The sequence below is a fragment of the Thunnus maccoyii genome, chromosome 24 (genome assembly GCF_910596095.1).
Source record: "Thunnus maccoyii chromosome 24, fThuMac1.1, whole genome shotgun sequence".
In the NCBI taxonomy this organism is placed as follows: domain Eukaryota; kingdom Metazoa; phylum Chordata; class Actinopteri; order Scombriformes; family Scombridae; genus Thunnus; species Thunnus maccoyii.
The window spans coordinates 17,768,139-17,783,138 of NC_056556.1; the positions used below are offsets into that span (position 1 = coordinate 17,768,139).

A 15,000-nucleotide genomic window follows, 5' to 3' on the forward strand; every position below is an offset into this window, starting at 1 on the left:
CGACCCTGCTTAGCTTCCGAGATCAGACGAGATCGGGCGTGTTCAGGGTGGTATGGCCGTAAGCTGTCCAAGGTACCACGCATGGGCCTTTTAAGCTGTCCAAGGTACCACGCATGGGCCTTTTAGGGATGTCGCTCGTCAGACGCGCCTTCAACGCCCAGGCGGCAGCTGCGGGGAGAGCGTTCCGATCCATTCCTCCGTCGGAGAAATACCAGAGTGGGACTCCCGCGCACAGTTCTGCACAGACACGGAGGAAAACAAGAGAGAGGATCCCTACGTTAAACACGGCGGGCGGGCGCTTGTGGAGAAAAGTGAAAAAGCTTACAGCACCTGGTATTCCCAGGCGGTCTCCCATCCAAGTACTAACAAGGCCCGACCCTGCTTAGCTTCCGAGATCAGACGAGATCGGGCGTGTTCAGGGTGGTATGGCCGTAAGCTGTCCAAGGTACCACGCATGGGCCTTTTAGGGATGTCGCTCGTCAGACGCGCCTTCAACGCCCAGGCGGCAGCTGCGGGGAGAGCGTTCCGATCCATTCCTCCGTCGGAGAAATAGCAGAGAGTGGGACTCCCGCGCACAGTTCTGCACAGACACGGAGGAAAACAAGAGAGAGGATCCCTACGTTAAACACGGCGGGCGGGCGCTTGTGGAGAAAAGTGAAAAAGCTTACAGCACCTGGTATTCCCAGGCGGTCTCCCATCCAAGTACTAACCAGGACCGACCCTGCTTAGCTTCCGAGATCAGACGAGATCGGGCGTGTTCAGGGTGGTATGGCCGTAAGCTGTCCAAGGTACCACGCATGGGCCTTTTAAGCTGTCCAAGGTACCACGCATGGGCCTTTTAGGGATGTCGCTCGTCAGACGCGCCTTCAACGCCCAGGCGGCAGCTGCGGGGAGAGCGTTCCGATCCATTCCTCCGTCGGAGAAATACCAGAGAGTGGGACTCCCGCGCACAGTTCTGCACAGACACGGAGGAAAACAAGAGAGAGGATCCCTACGTTAAACACGGCGGGCGGGCGCTTGTGGAGAAAAGTGAAAAAGCTTACAGCACCTGGTATTCCCAGGCGGTCTCCCATCCAAGTACTAACCAGGCCCGACCCTGCTTAGCTTCCGAGATCAGACGAGATCGGGCGTGTTCAGGGTGGTATGGCCGTAAGCTGTCCAAGGTACCACGCATGGGCCTTTTAAGCTGTCCAAGGTACCACGCATGGGCCTTTTAGGGATGTCGCTCGTCAGACGCGCCTTCAACGCCCAGGCGGCAGCTGCGGGGAGAGCGTTCCGATCCATTCCTCCGTCGGAGAAATACCAGAGAGTGGGACTCCCGCGCACAGTTCTGCACAGACACGGAGGAAAACAAGAGAGAGGATCCCTACGTTAAACACGGCGGGCGGGCGCTTGTGGAGAAAAGTGAAAAAGCTTACAGCACCTGGTATTCCCAGGCGGTCTCCCATCCAAGTACTAACCAGGCCCGACCCTGCTTGGCTTCCGAGATCAGACGAGATCGGGCGTGTTCAGGGTGGTATGGCCGTAAGCTGTCCAAGGTACCACGCATGGGCCTTTTAGGGATGTCGCTCGTCAGACGCGCCTTCAACGCCCAGGCGGCAGCTGCGGGGAGAGCGTTCCGATCCATTCCTCCGTCGGAGAAATACCAGAGAGTGGGACTCCCGCGCACAGTTCTGCACAGACACGGAGGAAAACAAGAGAGAGGATCCCTACGTTAAACACGGCGGGCGGGCGCTTGTGGAGAAAAGTGAAAAAGCTTACAGCACCTGGTATTCCCAGGCGGTCTCCCATCCAAGTACTAACCAGGACCGACCCTGCTTAGCTTCCGAGATCAGACGAGATCGGGCGTGTTCAGGGTGGTATGGCCGTAAGCTGTCCAAGGTACCACGCATGGGCCTTTTAAGCTGTCCAAGGTACCACGCATGGGCCTTTTAGGGATGTCGCTCGTCAGACGCGCCTTCAACGCCCAGGCGGCAGCTGCGGGGAGAGCGTTCCGATCCATTCCTCCGTCGGAGAAATACCAGAGTGGGACTCCCGCGCACAGTTCTGCACAGACACGGAGGAAAACAAGAGAGAGGATCCCTACGTTAAACACGGCGGGCGGGCGCTTGTGGAGAAAAGTGAAAAAGCTTACAGCACCTGGTATTCCCAGGCGGTCTCCCATCCAAGTACTAACAAGGCCCGACCCTGCTTAGCTTCCGAGATCAGACGAGATCGGGCGTGTTCAGGGTGGTATGGCCGTAAGCTGTCCAAGGTACCACGCATGGGCCTTTTAAGCTGTCCAAGGTACCACGCATGGGCCTTTTAGGGATGTCGCTCGTCAGACGCGCCTTCAACGCCCAGGCGGCAGCTGCGGGGAGAGCGTTCCGATCCATTCCTCCGTCGGAGAAATACCAGAGAGTGGGACTCCCGCGCACAGTTCTGCACAGACACGGAGGAAAACAAGAGAGAGGATCCCTACGTTAAACACGGCGGGCGGGCGCTTGTGGAGAAAAGTGAAAAAGCTTACAGCACCTGGTATTCCCAGGCGGTCTCCCATCCAAGTACTAACCAGGCCCGACCCTGCTTAGCTTCCGAGATCAGACGAGATCGGGCGTGTTCAGGGTGGTATGGCCGTAAGCTGTCCAAGGTACCACGCATGGGCCTTTTAAGCTGTCCAAGGTACCACGCATGGGCCTTTTAGGGATGTCGCTCGTCAGACGCGCCTTCAACGCCCAGGCGGCAGCTGCGGGGAGAGCGTTCCGATCCATTCCTCCGTCGGAGAAATACCAGAGTGGGATTCCCGCGCACAGTTCTGCACAGACACGGAGGAAAACAAGAGAGAGGATCCCTACGTTAAACACGGCGGGCGGGCGCTTGTGGAGAAAAGTGAAAAAGCTTACAGCACCTGGTATTCCCAGGCGGTCTCCCATCCAAGTACTAACCAGGCCCGACCCTGCTTAGCTTCCGAGATCAGACGAGATCGGGCGTGTTCAGGGTGGTATGGCCGTAAGCTGTCCAAGGTACCACGCATGGGCCTTTTAAGCTGTCCAAGGTACCACGCATGGGCCTTTTAGGGATGTCGCTCGTCAGACGCGCCTTCAACGCCCAGGCGGCAGCTGCGGGGAGAGCGTTCCGATCCATTCCTCCGTCGGAGAAATACCAGAGAGTGGGACTCCCGCGCACAGTTCTGCACAGACACGGAGGAAAACAAGAGAGAGGATCCCTACGTTAAACACGGCGGGCGGGCGCTTGTGGAGAAAAGTGAAAAAGCTTACAGCACCTGGTATTCCCAGGCGGTCTCCCATCCAAGTACTAACCAGGCCCGACCCTGCTTGGCTTCCGAGATCAGACGAGATCGGGCGTGTTCAGGGTGGTATGGCCGTAAGCTGTCCAAGGTACCACGCATGGGCCTTTTAGGGATGTCGCTCGTCAGACGCGCCTTCAACGCCCAGGCGGCAGCTGCGGGGAGAGCGTTCCGATCCATTCCTCCGTCGGAGAAATACCAGAGAGTGGGACTCCCGCGCACAGTTCTGCACAGACACGGAGGAAAACAAGAGAGAGGATCCCTACGTTAAACACGGCGGGCGGGCGCTTGTGGAGAAAAGTGAAAAAGCTTACAGCACCTGGTATTCCCAGGCGGTCTCCCATCCAAGTACTAACCAGGACCGACCCTGCTTAGCTTCCGAGATCAGACGAGATCGGGCGTGTTCAGGGTGGTATGGCCGTAAGCTGTCCAAGGTACCACGCATGGGCCTTTTAAGCTGTCCAAGGTACCACGCATGGGCCTTTTAGGGATGTCGCTCGTCAGACGCGCCTTCAACGCCCAGGCGGCAGCTGCGGGGAGAGCGTTCCGATCCATTCCTCCGTCGGAGAAATACCAGAGTGGGACTCCCGCGCACAGTTCTGCACAGACACGGAGGAAAACAAGAGAGAGGATCCCTACGTTAAACACGGCGGGCGGGCGCTTGTGGAGAAAAGTGAAAAAGCTTACAGCACCTGGTATTCCCAGGCGGTCTCCCATCCAAGTACTAACAAGGCCCGACCCTGCTTAGCTTCCGAGATGAGACGAGATCGGGCGTGTTCAGGGTGGTATGGCCGTAAGCTGTCCAAGGTACCACGCATGGGCCTTTTAGGGATGTCGCTCGTCAGACGCGCCTTCAACGCCCAGGCGGCAGCTGCGGGGAGAGCGTTCCGATCCATTCCTCCGTCGGAGAAATACCAGAGAGTGGGACTCCCGCGCACAGTTCTGCACAGACACGGAGGAAAACAAGAGAGAGGATCCCTACGTTAAACACGGCGGGCGGGCGCTTGTGGAGAAAAGTGAAAAAGCTTACAGCACCTGGTATTCCCAGGCGGTCTCCCATCCAAGTACTAACCAGGCCCGACCCTGCTTAGCTTCCGAGATCAGACGAGATCGGGCGTGTTCAGGGTGGTATGGCCGTAAGCTGTCCAAGGTACCACGCATGGGCCTTTTAAGCTGTCCAAGGTACCACGCATGGGCCTTTTAGGGATGTCGCTCGTCAGACGCGCCTTCAACACCCAGGCGGCAGCTGCGGGGAGAGCGTTCCGATCCATTCCTCCGTCGGAGAAATACCAGAGAGTGGGACTCCCGCGCACAGTTCTGCACAGACACGGAGGAAAACAAGAGAGAGGATCCCTACGTTAAACACGGCGGGCGGGCGCTTGTGGAGAAAAGTGAAAAAGCTTACAGCACCTGGTATTCCCAGGCGGTCTCCCATCCAAGTACTAACCAGGCCCGACCCTGCTTGGCTTCCGAGATCAGACGAGATCGGGCGTGTTCAGGGTGGTATGGCCGTAAGCTGTCCAAGGTACCACGCATGGGCCTTTTAGGGATGTCGCTCGTCAGACGCGCCTTCAACGCCCAGGCGGCAGCTGCGGGGAGAGCGTTCCGATCCATTCCTCCGTCGGAGAAATACCAGAGAGTGGGACTCCCGCGCACAGTTCTGCACAGACACGGAGGAAAACAAGAGAGAGGATCCCTACGTTAAACACGGCGGGCGGGCGCTTGTGGAGAAAAGTGAAAAAGCTTACAGCACCTGGTATTCCCAGGCGGTCTCCCATCCAAGTACTAACCAGGACCGACCCTGCTTAGCTTCCGAGATCAGACGAGATCGGGCGTGTTCAGGGTGGTATGGCCGTAAGCTGTCCAAGGTACCACGCATGGGCCTTTTAAGCTGTCCAAGGTACCACGCATGGGCCTTTTAGGGATGTCGCTCGTCAGACGCGCCTTCAACGCCCAGGCGGCAGCTGCGGGGAGAGCGTTCCGATCCATTCCTCCGTCGGAGAAATACCAGAGTGGGACTCCCGCGCACAGTTCTGCACAGACACGGAGGAAAACAAGAGAGAGGATCCCTACGTTAAACACGGCGGGCGGGCGCTTGTGGAGAAAAGTGAAAAAGCTTACAGCACCTGGTATTCCCAGGCGGTCTCCCATCCAAGTACTAACAAGGCCCGACCCTGCTTAGCTTCCGAGATCAGACGAGATCGGGCGTGTTCAGGGTGGTATGGCCGTAAGCTGTCCAAGGTACCACGCATGGGCCTTTTAGGGATGTCGCTCGTCAGACGCGCCTTCAACGCCCAGGCGGCAGCTGCGGGGAGAGCGTTCCGATCCATTCCTCCGTCGGAGAAATAGCAGAGAGTGGGACTCCCGCGCACAGTTCTGCACAGACACGGAGGAAAACAAGAGAGAGGATCCCTACGTTAAACACGGCGGGCGGGCGCTTGTGGAGAAAAGTGAAAAAGCTTACAGCACCTGGTATTCCCAGGCGGTCTCCCATCCAAGTACTAACCAGGACCGACCCTGCTTAGCTTCCGAGATCAGACGAGATCGGGCGTGTTCAGGGTGGTATGGCCGTAAGCTGTCCAAGGTACCACGCATGGGCCTTTTAAGCTGTCCAAGGTACCACGCATGGGCCTTTTAGGGATGTCGCTCGTCAGACGCGCCTTCAACGCCCAGGCGGCAGCTGCGGGGAGAGCGTTCCGATCCATTCCTCCGTCGGAGAAATACCAGAGAGTGGGACTCCCGCGCACAGTTCTGCACAGACACGGAGGAAAACAAGAGAGAGGATCCCTACGTTAAACACGGCGGGCGGGCGCTTGTGGAGAAAAGTGAAAAAGCTTACAGCACCTGGTATTCCCAGGCGGTCTCCCATCCAAGTACTAACCAGGCCCGACCCTGCTTAGCTTCCGAGATCAGACGAGATCGGGCGTGTTCAGGGTGGTATGGCCGTAAGCTGTCCAAGGTACCACGCATGGGCCTTTTAAGCTGTCCAAGGTACCACGCATGGGCCTTTTAGGGATGTCGCTCGTCAGACGCGCCTTCAACGCCCAGGCGGCAGCTGCGGGGAGAGCGTTCCGATCCATTCCTCCGTCGGAGAAATACCAGAGAGTGGGACTCCCGCGCACAGTTCTGCACAGACACGGAGGAAAACAAGAGAGAGGATCCCTACGTTAAACACGGCGGGCGGGCGCTTGTGGAGAAAAGTGAAAAAGCTTACAGCACCTGGTATTCCCAGGCGGTCTCCCATCCAAGTACTAACCAGGCCCGACCCTGCTTAGCTTCCGAGATCAGACGAGATCGGGCGTGTTCAGGGTGGTATGGCCGTAAGCTGTCCAAGGTACCACGCATGGGCCTTTTAGGGATGTCGCTCGTCAGACGCGCCTTCAACGCCCAGGCGGCAGCTGCGGGGAGAGCGTTCCGATCCATTCCTCCGTCGGAGAAATACCAGAGAGTGGGACTCCCGCGCACAGTTCTGCACAGACACGGAGGAAAACAAGAGAGAGGATCCCTACGTTAAACACGGCGGGCGGGCGCTTGTGGAGAAAAGTGAAAAAGCTTACAGCACCTGGTATTCCCAGGCGGTCTCCCATCCAAGTACTAACCAGGACCGACCCTGCTTAGCTTCCGAGATCAGACGAGATCGGGCGTGTTCAGGGTGGTATGGCCGTAAGCTGTCCAAGGTACCACGCATGGGCCTTTTAAGCTGTCCAAGGTACCACGCATGGGCCTTTTAGGGATGTCGCTCGTCAGACGCGCCTTCAACGCCCAGGCGGCAGCTGCGGGGAGAGCGTTCCGATCCATTCCTCCGTCGGAGAAATACCAGAGTGGGACTCCCGCGCACAGTTCTGCACAGACACGGAGGAAAACAAGAGAGAGGATCCCTACGTTAAACACGGCGGGCGGGCGCTTGTGGAGAAAAGTGAAAAAGCTTACAGCACCTGGTATTCCCAGGCGGTCTCCCATCCAAGTACTAACAAGGCCCGACCCTGCTTAGCTTCCGAGATCAGACGAGATCGGGCGTGTTCAGGGTGGTATGGCCGTAAGCTGTCCAAGGTACCACGCATGGGCCTTTTAGGGATGTCGCTCGTCAGACGCGCCTTCAACGCCCAGGCGGCAGCTGCGGGGAGAGCGTTCCGATCCATTCCTCCGTCGGAGAAATAGCAGAGAGTGGGACTCCCGCGCACAGTTCTGCACAGACACGGAGGAAAACAAGAGAGAGGATCCCTACGTTAAACACGGCGGGCGGGCGCTTGTGGAGAAAAGTGAAAAAGCTTACAGCACCTGGTATTCCCAGGCGGTCTCCCATCCAAGTACTAACAAGGCCCGACCCTGCTTAGCTTCCGAGATCAGACGAGATCGGGCGTGTTCAGGGTGGTATGGCCGTAAGCTGTCCAAGGTACCACGCATGGGCCTTTTAGGGATGTCGCTCGTCAGACGCGCCTTCAACGCCCAGGCGGCAGCTGCGGGGAGAGCGTTCCGATCCATTCCTCCGTCGGAGAAATAGCAGAGAGTGGGACTCCCGCGCACAGTTCTGCACAGACACGGAGGAAAACAAGAGAGAGGATCCCTACGTTAAACACGGCGGGCGGGCGCTTGTGGAGAAAAGTGAAAAAGCTTACAGCACCTGGTATTCCCAGGCGGTCTCCCATCCAAGTACTAACCAGGCCCGACCCTGCTTGGCTTCCGAGATCAGACGAGATCGGGCGTGTTCAGGGTGGTATGGCCGTAAGCTGTCCAAGGTACCACGCATGGGCCTTTTAGGGATGTCGCTCGTCAGACGCGCCTTCAACGCCCAGGCGGCAGCTGCGGGGAGAGCGTTCCGATCCATTCCTCCGTCGGAGAAATACCAGAGTGGGACTCCCGCGCACAGTTCTGCACAGACACGGAGGAAAACAAGAGAGAGGATCCCTACGTTAAACACGGCGGGCGGGCGCTTGTGGAGAAAAGTGAAAAAGCTTACAGCACCTGGTATTCCCAGGCGGTCTCCCATCCAAGTACTAACAAGGCCCGACCCTGCTTAGCTTCCGAGATCAGACGAGATCGGGCGTGTTCAGGGTGGTATGGCCGTAAGCTGTCCAAGGTACCACGCATGGGCCTTTTAGGGATGTCGCTCGTCAGACGCGCCTTCAACGCCCAGGCGGCAGCTGCGGGGAGAGCGTTCCGATCCATTCCTCCGTCGGAGAAATAGCAGAGAGTGGGACTCCCGCGCACAGTTCTGCACAGACACGGAGGAAAACAAGAGAGAGGATCCCTACGTTAAACACGGCGGGCGGGCGCTTGTGGAGAAAAGTGAAAAAGCTTACAGCACCTGGTATTCCCAGGCGGTCTCCCATCCAAGTACTAACCAGGACCGACCCTGCTTAGCTTCCGAGATCAGACGAGATCGGGCGTGTTCAGGGTGGTATGGCCGTAAGCTGTCCAAGGTACCACGCATGGGCCTTTTAAGCTGTCCAAGGTACCACGCATGGGCCTTTTAGGGATGTCGCTCGTCAGACGCGCCTTCAACGCCCAGGCGGCAGCTGCGGGGAGAGCGTTCCGATCCATTCCTCCGTCGGAGAAATACCAGAGAGTGGGACTCCCGCGCACAGTTCTGCACAGACACGGAGGAAAACAAGAGAGAGGATCCCTACGTTAAACACGGCGGGCGGGCGCTTGTGGAGAAAAGTGAAAAAGCTTACAGCACCTGGTATTCCCAGGCGGTCTCCCATCCAAGTACTAACCAGGCCCGACCCTGCTTAGCTTCCGAGATCAGACGAGATCGGGCGTGTTCAGGGTGGTATGGCCGTAAGCTGTCCAAGGTACCACGCATGGGCCTTTTAAGCTGTCCAAGGTACCACGCATGGGCCTTTTAGGGATGTCGCTCGTCAGACGCGCCTTCAACGCCCAGGCGGCAGCTGCGGGGAGAGCGTTCCGATCCATTCCTCCGTCGGAGAAATACCAGAGAGTGGGACTCCCGCGCACAGTTCTGCACAGACACGGAGGAAAACAAGAGAGAGGATCCCTACGTTAAACACGGCGGGCGGGCGCTTGTGGAGAAAAGTGAAAAAGCTTACAGCACCTGGTATTCCCAGGCGGTCTCCCATCCAAGTACTAACCAGGCCCGACCCTGCTTAGCTTCCGAGATCAGACGAGATCGGGCGTGTTCAGGGTGGTATGGCCGTAAGCTGTCCAAGGTACCACGCATGGGCCTTTTAGGGATGTCGCTCGTCAGACGCGCCTTCAACGCCCAGGCGGCAGCTGCGGGGAGAGCGTTCCGATCCATTCCTCCGTCGGAGAAATACCAGAGAGTGGGACTCCCGCGCACAGTTCTGCACAGACACGGAGGAAAACAAGAGAGAGGATCCCTACGTTAAACACGGCGGGCGGGCGCTTGTGGAGAAAAGTGAAAAAGCTTACAGCACCTGGTATTCCCAGGCGGTCTCCCATCCAAGTACTAACCAGGACCGACCCTGCTTAGCTTCCGAGATCAGACGAGATCGGGCGTGTTCAGGGTGGTATGGCCGTAAGCTGTCCAAGGTACCACGCATGGGCCTTTTAAGCTGTCCAAGGTACCACGCATGGGCCTTTTAGGGATGTCGCTCGTCAGACGCGCCTTCAACGCCCAGGCGGCAGCTGCGGGGAGAGCGTTCCGATCCATTCCTCCGTCGGAGAAATACCAGAGTGGGACTCCCGCGCACAGTTCTGCACAGACACGGAGGAAAACAAGAGAGAGGATCCCTACGTTAAACACGGCGGGCGGGCGCTTGTGGAGAAAAGTGAAAAAGCTTACAGCACCTGGTATTCCCAGGCGGTCTCCCATCCAAGTACTAACAAGGCCCGACCCTGCTTAGCTTCCGAGATCAGACGAGATCGGGCGTGTTCAGGGTGGTATGGCCGTAAGCTGTCCAAGGTACCACGCATGGGCCTTTTAGGGATGTCGCTCGTCAGACGCGCCTTCAACGCCCAGGCGGCAGCTGCGGGGAGAGCGTTCCGATCCATTCCTCCGTCGGAGAAATAGCAGAGAGTGGGACTCCCGCGCACAGTTCTGCACAGACACGGAGGAAAACAAGAGAGAGGATCCCTACGTTAAACACGGCGGGCGGGCGCTTGTGGAGAAAAGTGAAAAAGCTTACAGCACCTGGTATTCCCAGGCGGTCTCCCATCCAAGTACTAACCAGGACCGACCCTGCTTAGCTTCCGAGATCAGACGAGATCGGGCGTGTTCAGGGTGGTATGGCCGTAAGCTGTCCAAGGTACCACGCATGGGCCTTTTAAGCTGTCCAAGGTACCACGCATGGGCCTTTTAGGGATGTCGCTCGTCAGACGCGCCTTCAACGCCCAGGCGGCAGCTGCGGGGAGAGCGTTCCGATCCATTCCTCCGTCGGAGAAATACCAGAGAGTGGGACTCCCGCGCACAGTTCTGCACAGACACGGAGGAAAACAAGAGAGAGGATCCCTACGTTAAACACGGCGGGCGGGCGCTTGTGGAGAAAAGTGAAAAAGCTTACAGCACCTGGTATTCCCAGGCGGTCTCCCATCCAAGTACTAACCAGGCCCGACCCTGCTTAGCTTCCGAGATCAGACGAGATCGGGCGTGTTCAGGGTGGTATGGCCGTAAGCTGTCCAAGGTACCACGCATGGGCCTTTTAAGCTGTCCAAGGTACCACGCATGGGCCTTTTAGGGATGTCGCTCGTCAGACGCGCCTTCAACGCCCAGGCGGCAGCTGCGGGGAGAGCGTTCCGATCCATTCCTCCGTCGGAGAAATACCAGAGTGGGATTCCCGCGCACAGTTCTGCACAGACACGGAGGAAAACAAGAGAGAGGATCCCTACGTTAAACACGGCGGGCGGGCGCTTGTGGAGAAAAGTGAAAAAGCTTACAGCACCTGGTATTCCCAGGCGGTCTCCCATCCAAGTACTAACCAGGGCCGACCCTGCTTAGCTTCCGAGATCAGACGAGATCGGGCGTGTTCAGGGTGGTATGGCCGTAAGCTGTCCAAGGTACCACGCATGGGCCTTTTAAGCTGTCCAAGGTACCACGCATGGGCCTTTTAGGGATGTCGCTCGTCAGACGCGCCTTCAACGCCCAGGCGGCAGCTGCGGGGAGAGCGTTCCGATCCATTCCTCCGTCGGAGAAATACCAGAGAGTGGGACTCCCGCGCACAGTTCTGCACAGACACGGAGGAAAACAAGAGAGAGGATCCCTACGTTAAACACGGCGGGCGGGCGCTTGTGGAGAAAAGTGAAAAAGCTTACAGCACCTGGTATTCCCAGGCGGTCTCCCATCCAAGTACTAACCAGGCCCGACCCTGCTTAGCTTCCGAGATCAGACGAGATCGGGCGTGTTCAGGGTGGTATGGCCGTAAGCTGTCCAAGGTACCACGCATGGGCCTTTTAAGCTGTCCAAGGTACCACGCATGGGCCTTTTAGGGATGTCGCTCGTCAGACGCGCCTTCAACGCCCAGGCGGCAGCTGCGGGGAGAGCGTTCCGATCCATTCCTCCGTCGGAGAAATACCAGAGTGGGATTCCCGCGCACAGTTCTGCACAGACACGGAGGAAAACAAGAGAGAGGATCCCTACGTTAAACACGGCGGGCGGGCGCTTGTGGAGAAAAGTGAAAAAGCTTACAGCACCTGGTATTCCCAGGCGGTCTCCCATCCAAGTACTAACCAGGGCCGACCCTGCTTAGCTTCCGAGATCAGACGAGATCGGGCGTGTTCAGGGTGGTATGGCCGTAAGCTGTCCAAGGTACCACGCATGGGCCTTTTAAGCTGTCCAAGGTACCACGCATGGGCCTTTTAGGGATGTCGCTCGTCAGACGCGCCTTCAACGCCCAGGCGGCAGCTGCGGGGAGAGCGTTCCGATCCATTCCTCCGTCGGAGAAATACCAGAGAGTGGGACTCCCGCACACAGTTCTGCACAGACACGGAGGAAAACAAGAGAGAGGATCCCTACGTTAAACACGGCGGGCGGGCGCTTGTGGAGAAAAGTGAAAAAGCTTACAGCACCTGGTATTCCCAGGCGGTCTCCCATCCAAGTACTAACCAGGCCCGACCCTGCTTAGCTTCCGAGATCAGACGAGATCGGGCGTGTTCAGGGTGGTATGGCCGTAAGCTGTCCAAGGTACCACGCATGGGCCTTTTAGGGATGTCGCTCGTCAGACGCGCCTTCAACGCCCAGGCGGCAGCTGCGGGGAGAGCGTTCCGATCCATTCCTCCGTCGGAGAAATACCAGAGTGGGATTCCCGCGCACAGTTCTGCACAGACACGGAGGAAAACAAGAGAGAGGATCCCTACGTTAAACACGGCGGGCGGGCGCTTGTGGAGAAAAGTGAAAAAGCTTACAGCACCTGGTATTCCCAGGCGGTCTCCCATCCAAGTACTAACCAGGGCCGACCCTGCTTAGCTTCCGAGATCAGACGAGATCGGGCGTGTTCAGGGTGGTATGGCCGTAAGCTGTCCAAGGTACCACGCATGGGCCTTTTAAGCTGTCCAAGGTACCACGCATGGGCCTTTTAGGGATGTCGCTCGTCAGACGCGCCTTCAACGCCCAGGCGGCAGCTGCGGGGAGAGCGTTCCGATCCATTCCTCCGTCGGAGAAATACCAGAGAGTGGGACTCCCGCGCACAGTTCTGCACAGACACGGAGGAAAACAAGAGAGAGGATCCCTACGTTAAACACGGCGGGCGGGCGCTTGTGGAGAAAAGTGAAAAAGCTTACAGCACCTGGTATTCCCAGGCGGTCTCCCATCCAAGTACTAACCAGGCCCGACCCTGCTTAGCTTCCGAGATCAGACGAGATCGGGCGTGTTCAGGGTGGTATGGCCGTAAGCTGTCCAAGGTACCACGCATGGGCCTTTTAGGGATGTCGCTCGTCAGACGCGCCTTCAACGCCCAGGCGGCAGCTGCGGGGAGAGCGTTCCGATCCATTCCTCCGTCGGAGAAATACCAGAGAGTGGGACTCCCGCGCACAGTTCTGCACAGACACGGAGGAAAACAAGAGAGAGGATCCCTACGTTAAACACGGCGGGCGGGCGCTTGTGGAGAAAAGTGAAAAAGCTTACAGCACCTGGTATTCCCAGGCGGTCTCCCATCCAAGTACTAACCAGGCCCGACCCTGCTTAGCTTCCGAGATCAGACGAGATCGGGCATGTTCAGGGTGGTATGGCCGTAAGCTGTCTAAGGTACCACGCATGGGCCTTTTAAGCTGTCCAAGGTACCACGCATGGGCCTTTTAGGGATGTCGCTCGTCAGACGCGCCTTCAACGCCCAGGCGGCAGCTGCGGGGAGAGTGTTCCGATCCATTCCTCCGTCGGAGAAATACCAGAGAGTGGGACTCCCGCGCACAGTTCTGCACAGACACGGAGGAAAACAAGAGAGAGGATCCCTACGTTAAACACGGCGGGCGGGCGCTTGTGGAGAAAAGTGAAAAAGCTTACAGCACCTGGTATTCCCAGGCGGTCTCCCATCCAAGTACTAACCAGGCCCGACCCTGCTTAGCTTCCGAGATCAGACGAGATCGGGCGTGTTCAGGGTGGTATGGCCGTAAGCTGTCCAAGGTACCACGCATGGGCCTTTTAGGGATGTCGCTCGTCAGACGCGCCTTCAACGCCCAGGCGGCAGCTGCGGGGAGAGCGTTCCGATCCATTCCTCCGTCGGAGAAATACCAGAGAGTGGGACTCCCGCGCACAGTTCTGCACAGACATGGAGGAAAACAAGAGAGAGGATCCCTACGTTAAACACGGCGGGCGGGCGCTTGTGGAGAAAAGTGAAAAAGCTTACAGCACCTGGTATTCCCAGGCGGTCTCCCATCCAAGTACTAACCAGGCCCGACCCTGCTTAGCTTCCGAGATCAGACGAGATCGGGCGTGTTCAGGGTGGTATGGCCGTAAGCTGTCCAAGGTACCACGCATGGGCCTTTTAAGCTGTCCAAGGTACCACGCATGGGCCTTTTAGGGATGTCGCTCGTCAGACGCGCCTTCAACGCCCAGGCGGCAGCTGCGGGGAGAGCGTTCCGATCCATTCCTCCGTCGGAGAAATACCAGAGTGGGATTCCCGCGCACAGTTCTGCACAGACACGGAGGAAAACAAGAGAGAGGATCCCTACGTTAAACACGGCGGGCGGGCGCTTGTGGAGAAAAGTGAAAAAGCTTACAGCACCTGGTATTCCCAGGCGGTCTCCCATCCAAGTACTAACCAGGGCCGACCCTGCTTAGCTTCCGAGATCAGACGAGATCGGGCGTGTTCAGGGTGGTATGGCCGTAAGCTGTCCAAGGTACCACGCATGGGCCTTTTAAGCTGTCCAAGGTACCACGCATGGGCCTTTTAGGGATGTCGCTCGTCAGACGCGCCTTCAACGCCCAGGCGGCAGCTGCGGGGAGAGCGTTCCGATCCATTCCTCCGTCGGAGAAATACCAGAGAGTGGGACTCCCGCGCACAGTTCTGCACAGACACGGAGGAAAACAAGAGAGAGGATCCCTACGTTAAACACGGCGGGCGGGCGCTTGTGGAGAAAAGTGAAAAAGCTTACAGCACCTGGTATTCCCAGGCGGTCTCCCATCCAAGTACTAACCAGGCCCGACCCTGCTTAGCTTCCGAGATCAGACGAGATCGGGCGTGTTCAGGGTGGTATGGCCGTAAGCTGTCCAAGGTACCACGCATGGGCCTTTTAGGGATGTCGCTCGTCAGACGCGCCTTCAACGCCCAGGCGGCAGCTGCGGGGAGAGCGTTCCGATCCAT

At 57.9% G+C, this 15,000-nt stretch overlaps 42 non-coding genes across 42 annotated transcripts in view; all 42 read right to left on the reverse strand.

Annotated features, from left to right (window-relative positions):
• The window catches only part of LOC121892545, a 119-nt gene extending 55 nt beyond the window's left edge, over window positions 1-64 (reverse strand). Inside the window, exon 1 of the ribosomal RNA XR_006094520.1 lies at window positions 1-64. This exon is cut by the window's left edge and continues 55 nt beyond it. This is a non-coding gene — a ribosomal RNA (5S ribosomal RNA).
• A 254-nt stretch (window positions 65-318) lies between these two features.
• Window positions 319-437, reverse strand: LOC121892721. Its single transcript, XR_006094689.1, has one exon. It is a non-coding gene; the product is annotated as a 5S ribosomal RNA (ribosomal RNA).
• Window positions 438-661: 224 nt separating this feature from the next.
• Window positions 662-780, reverse strand: LOC121892546. The gene has a single exon (XR_006094521.1). It is a non-coding gene; the product is annotated as a 5S ribosomal RNA (ribosomal RNA).
• A 256-nt stretch (window positions 781-1,036) lies between these two features.
• LOC121893040 lies at window positions 1,037-1,155 on the reverse strand. Its single transcript, XR_006094955.1, has one exon. It is a non-coding gene; the product is annotated as a 5S ribosomal RNA (ribosomal RNA).
• Window positions 1,156-1,411: 256 nt separating this feature from the next.
• Window positions 1,412-1,530, reverse strand: LOC121893372. The gene has a single exon (XR_006095279.1). It is a non-coding gene; the product is annotated as a 5S ribosomal RNA (ribosomal RNA).
• Window positions 1,531-1,754: 224 nt separating this feature from the next.
• On the reverse strand, window positions 1,755-1,873 carry LOC121892547. Its single transcript, XR_006094522.1, has one exon. It is a non-coding gene; the product is annotated as a 5S ribosomal RNA (ribosomal RNA).
• Window positions 1,874-2,127: 254 nt separating this feature from the next.
• Window positions 2,128-2,246, reverse strand: LOC121892722. Its single transcript, XR_006094690.1, has one exon. It is a non-coding gene; the product is annotated as a 5S ribosomal RNA (ribosomal RNA).
• A 256-nt stretch (window positions 2,247-2,502) lies between these two features.
• Window positions 2,503-2,621, reverse strand: LOC121893041. Its single transcript, XR_006094956.1, has one exon. It is a non-coding gene; the product is annotated as a 5S ribosomal RNA (ribosomal RNA).
• A 254-nt stretch (window positions 2,622-2,875) lies between these two features.
• On the reverse strand, window positions 2,876-2,994 carry LOC121893042. Its single transcript, XR_006094957.1, has one exon. It is a non-coding gene; the product is annotated as a 5S ribosomal RNA (ribosomal RNA).
• Window positions 2,995-3,250: 256 nt separating this feature from the next.
• Window positions 3,251-3,369, reverse strand: LOC121893373. Its single transcript, XR_006095280.1, has one exon. It is a non-coding gene; the product is annotated as a 5S ribosomal RNA (ribosomal RNA).
• Window positions 3,370-3,593: 224 nt separating this feature from the next.
• Window positions 3,594-3,712, reverse strand: LOC121892549. Its single transcript, XR_006094524.1, has one exon. It is a non-coding gene; the product is annotated as a 5S ribosomal RNA (ribosomal RNA).
• A 254-nt stretch (window positions 3,713-3,966) lies between these two features.
• LOC121892877 lies at window positions 3,967-4,085 on the reverse strand. Its single transcript, XR_006094839.1, has one exon. It is a non-coding gene; the product is annotated as a 5S ribosomal RNA (ribosomal RNA).
• A 224-nt stretch (window positions 4,086-4,309) lies between these two features.
• On the reverse strand, window positions 4,310-4,428 carry LOC121893045. Its single transcript, XR_006094959.1, has one exon. It is a non-coding gene; the product is annotated as a 5S ribosomal RNA (ribosomal RNA).
• Window positions 4,429-4,684: 256 nt separating this feature from the next.
• Window positions 4,685-4,803, reverse strand: LOC121893374. Its single transcript, XR_006095281.1, has one exon. It is a non-coding gene; the product is annotated as a 5S ribosomal RNA (ribosomal RNA).
• A 224-nt stretch (window positions 4,804-5,027) lies between these two features.
• On the reverse strand, window positions 5,028-5,146 carry LOC121892550. Its single transcript, XR_006094525.1, has one exon. It is a non-coding gene; the product is annotated as a 5S ribosomal RNA (ribosomal RNA).
• A 254-nt stretch (window positions 5,147-5,400) lies between these two features.
• On the reverse strand, window positions 5,401-5,519 carry LOC121892724. The gene has a single exon (XR_006094692.1). It is a non-coding gene; the product is annotated as a 5S ribosomal RNA (ribosomal RNA).
• A 224-nt stretch (window positions 5,520-5,743) lies between these two features.
• On the reverse strand, window positions 5,744-5,862 carry LOC121892551. The gene has a single exon (XR_006094526.1). It is a non-coding gene; the product is annotated as a 5S ribosomal RNA (ribosomal RNA).
• A 256-nt stretch (window positions 5,863-6,118) lies between these two features.
• On the reverse strand, window positions 6,119-6,237 carry LOC121893046. The gene has a single exon (XR_006094960.1). It is a non-coding gene; the product is annotated as a 5S ribosomal RNA (ribosomal RNA).
• A 256-nt stretch (window positions 6,238-6,493) lies between these two features.
• Window positions 6,494-6,612, reverse strand: LOC121893047. Its single transcript, XR_006094961.1, has one exon. It is a non-coding gene; the product is annotated as a 5S ribosomal RNA (ribosomal RNA).
• A 224-nt stretch (window positions 6,613-6,836) lies between these two features.
• LOC121892552 lies at window positions 6,837-6,955 on the reverse strand. The gene has a single exon (XR_006094527.1). It is a non-coding gene; the product is annotated as a 5S ribosomal RNA (ribosomal RNA).
• Window positions 6,956-7,209: 254 nt separating this feature from the next.
• Window positions 7,210-7,328, reverse strand: LOC121892725. Its single transcript, XR_006094693.1, has one exon. It is a non-coding gene; the product is annotated as a 5S ribosomal RNA (ribosomal RNA).
• A 224-nt stretch (window positions 7,329-7,552) lies between these two features.
• On the reverse strand, window positions 7,553-7,671 carry LOC121892726. Its single transcript, XR_006094694.1, has one exon. It is a non-coding gene; the product is annotated as a 5S ribosomal RNA (ribosomal RNA).
• Window positions 7,672-7,895: 224 nt separating this feature from the next.
• LOC121893375 lies at window positions 7,896-8,014 on the reverse strand. The gene has a single exon (XR_006095282.1). It is a non-coding gene; the product is annotated as a 5S ribosomal RNA (ribosomal RNA).
• Window positions 8,015-8,236: 222 nt separating this feature from the next.
• Window positions 8,237-8,355, reverse strand: LOC121892727. The gene has a single exon (XR_006094695.1). It is a non-coding gene; the product is annotated as a 5S ribosomal RNA (ribosomal RNA).
• Window positions 8,356-8,579: 224 nt separating this feature from the next.
• Window positions 8,580-8,698, reverse strand: LOC121892553. The gene has a single exon (XR_006094528.1). It is a non-coding gene; the product is annotated as a 5S ribosomal RNA (ribosomal RNA).
• A 256-nt stretch (window positions 8,699-8,954) lies between these two features.
• Window positions 8,955-9,073, reverse strand: LOC121893048. Its single transcript, XR_006094962.1, has one exon. It is a non-coding gene; the product is annotated as a 5S ribosomal RNA (ribosomal RNA).
• A 256-nt stretch (window positions 9,074-9,329) lies between these two features.
• LOC121893049 lies at window positions 9,330-9,448 on the reverse strand. The gene has a single exon (XR_006094963.1). It is a non-coding gene; the product is annotated as a 5S ribosomal RNA (ribosomal RNA).
• A 224-nt stretch (window positions 9,449-9,672) lies between these two features.
• On the reverse strand, window positions 9,673-9,791 carry LOC121892554. The gene has a single exon (XR_006094529.1). It is a non-coding gene; the product is annotated as a 5S ribosomal RNA (ribosomal RNA).
• A 254-nt stretch (window positions 9,792-10,045) lies between these two features.
• Window positions 10,046-10,164, reverse strand: LOC121892728. Its single transcript, XR_006094696.1, has one exon. It is a non-coding gene; the product is annotated as a 5S ribosomal RNA (ribosomal RNA).
• Window positions 10,165-10,388: 224 nt separating this feature from the next.
• On the reverse strand, window positions 10,389-10,507 carry LOC121892555. The gene has a single exon (XR_006094530.1). It is a non-coding gene; the product is annotated as a 5S ribosomal RNA (ribosomal RNA).
• A 256-nt stretch (window positions 10,508-10,763) lies between these two features.
• Window positions 10,764-10,882, reverse strand: LOC121893050. Its single transcript, XR_006094964.1, has one exon. It is a non-coding gene; the product is annotated as a 5S ribosomal RNA (ribosomal RNA).
• Window positions 10,883-11,136: 254 nt separating this feature from the next.
• On the reverse strand, window positions 11,137-11,255 carry LOC121892650. The gene has a single exon (XR_006094621.1). It is a non-coding gene; the product is annotated as a 5S ribosomal RNA (ribosomal RNA).
• Window positions 11,256-11,511: 256 nt separating this feature from the next.
• On the reverse strand, window positions 11,512-11,630 carry LOC121893051. The gene has a single exon (XR_006094965.1). It is a non-coding gene; the product is annotated as a 5S ribosomal RNA (ribosomal RNA).
• A 254-nt stretch (window positions 11,631-11,884) lies between these two features.
• Window positions 11,885-12,003, reverse strand: LOC121892651. Its single transcript, XR_006094622.1, has one exon. It is a non-coding gene; the product is annotated as a 5S ribosomal RNA (ribosomal RNA).
• Window positions 12,004-12,259: 256 nt separating this feature from the next.
• Window positions 12,260-12,378, reverse strand: LOC121893052. The gene has a single exon (XR_006094966.1). It is a non-coding gene; the product is annotated as a 5S ribosomal RNA (ribosomal RNA).
• A 222-nt stretch (window positions 12,379-12,600) lies between these two features.
• Window positions 12,601-12,719, reverse strand: LOC121892652. The gene has a single exon (XR_006094623.1). It is a non-coding gene; the product is annotated as a 5S ribosomal RNA (ribosomal RNA).
• Window positions 12,720-12,975: 256 nt separating this feature from the next.
• Window positions 12,976-13,094, reverse strand: LOC121893053. The gene has a single exon (XR_006094967.1). It is a non-coding gene; the product is annotated as a 5S ribosomal RNA (ribosomal RNA).
• A 224-nt stretch (window positions 13,095-13,318) lies between these two features.
• Window positions 13,319-13,437, reverse strand: LOC121893361. The gene has a single exon (XR_006095269.1). It is a non-coding gene; the product is annotated as a 5S ribosomal RNA (ribosomal RNA).
• A 256-nt stretch (window positions 13,438-13,693) lies between these two features.
• LOC121893054 lies at window positions 13,694-13,812 on the reverse strand. Its single transcript, XR_006094968.1, has one exon. It is a non-coding gene; the product is annotated as a 5S ribosomal RNA (ribosomal RNA).
• A 224-nt stretch (window positions 13,813-14,036) lies between these two features.
• On the reverse strand, window positions 14,037-14,155 carry LOC121893056. The gene has a single exon (XR_006094970.1). It is a non-coding gene; the product is annotated as a 5S ribosomal RNA (ribosomal RNA).
• Window positions 14,156-14,409: 254 nt separating this feature from the next.
• LOC121892653 lies at window positions 14,410-14,528 on the reverse strand. Its single transcript, XR_006094624.1, has one exon. It is a non-coding gene; the product is annotated as a 5S ribosomal RNA (ribosomal RNA).
• A 256-nt stretch (window positions 14,529-14,784) lies between these two features.
• LOC121893057 lies at window positions 14,785-14,903 on the reverse strand. Its single transcript, XR_006094971.1, has one exon. It is a non-coding gene; the product is annotated as a 5S ribosomal RNA (ribosomal RNA).
• Window positions 14,904-15,000: the final 97 nt, after the last annotated feature.